A 1,176-nucleotide genomic window follows, 5' to 3' on the forward strand; every position below is an offset into this window, starting at 1 on the left:
AGAGAAACAAGCAGATCAACAAGTGGGTAGTAGCGATCATGTTTTACACAGAGGGGGAAAGGACTATCAAATTTCAGGTACTGGCTTTCTCGATAGCCCTTTTTGGGGGGCCGGGTTATGTTAGCTGATTTGGGTTAGGTTGTGGAATCCTTCAACGGTCAGATCAAGGAAAGAAAGACTGATGCATAAGAAGTCTTTCAGCAAACCGTGAGGAAGAAGCTCCAACTATTTGGACAGGCCTGGCAGAGGAAAGGTAGCGGCCGGCTGGAAGCCTGCCAGGCCCAGTTGGGCAGACGAGGGGCGACTGTCTGGGGTAGCCGGCTGGGAGGCTGGCAGGTGAAGGCAGTATGGAGTACATGGCGAGGACCAGACCAGCCTAAGGCAGCAGCACGATGTAAACAACCGAGGGAGTGATTTGGTTTTGGTCATTTGAGCTCTCTGAGGTGGCTCCCAGTGGAATGGAGAGGGTGGGAAGATGCAGTGGGGAGGTGGGGAAAGGATGATGGGGGCGATGGCCCCACAGAGGTGGGGTTGGTGTGGCAGGGCCGGGAGCACGGGCCCAGCAGGCCCCACCAGCGCATGGCCGCAGGAGACGGGGCTGCCGTTAGGGAACTGAGGAGATCTGCTACTTGCTGCTTGGGGGGGGTGGGGGTGGGGGGTGTTGTTGCTGTTTTGGGTCTTTTTTTTTTTGGGCTAGTTTCTGACTACTGTAGAAGCGGACATTGAATTGAAGTCGTCGGTGGGACAACAAAGAGCAGAGTGACACTTAAGGTGCAGAAAGCTCTGCTGCCTGCGCTTGTCCCCAATAACTGAAGGTTTGGGTTTGTTTGAGCCTCCTAATTAAAACTGGGGTGCCCTGTCTGGGCTTGAACCCCCATCAACGGGCACTGATCCTGCCTCAGCGTGAACTTTCTTTCTCCAGCATGTCCCTGGAACAGCAAGTATGTTTTTATTTAAGCGCTACTGGCAAACTAATAACTCTTCAACATCAAAAAGTTAAACTACAAGTATTTTTCACTGTATGCGACCGACTAAACGAGCTCAGCCGGATGCCGGCACACACAACTCGCTGCGAGGAGCTCGATCCGCCCGCACCAAAGATGGCGGCGAACGCCTTGTTCCGCTTGCGAGCTGGCCCCCACCCAAGATGTCCGCCGCGGCGCCGCCGACGCCCCA

The sequence above is a fragment of the Charadrius vociferus genome, unplaced genomic scaffold (assembly GCF_000708025.1).
Source record: "Charadrius vociferus isolate BGI_N301 unplaced genomic scaffold, ASM70802v2 scaffold326, whole genome shotgun sequence".
NCBI classification, from domain to species: Eukaryota; Metazoa; Chordata; class Aves; order Charadriiformes; family Charadriidae; genus Charadrius; species Charadrius vociferus.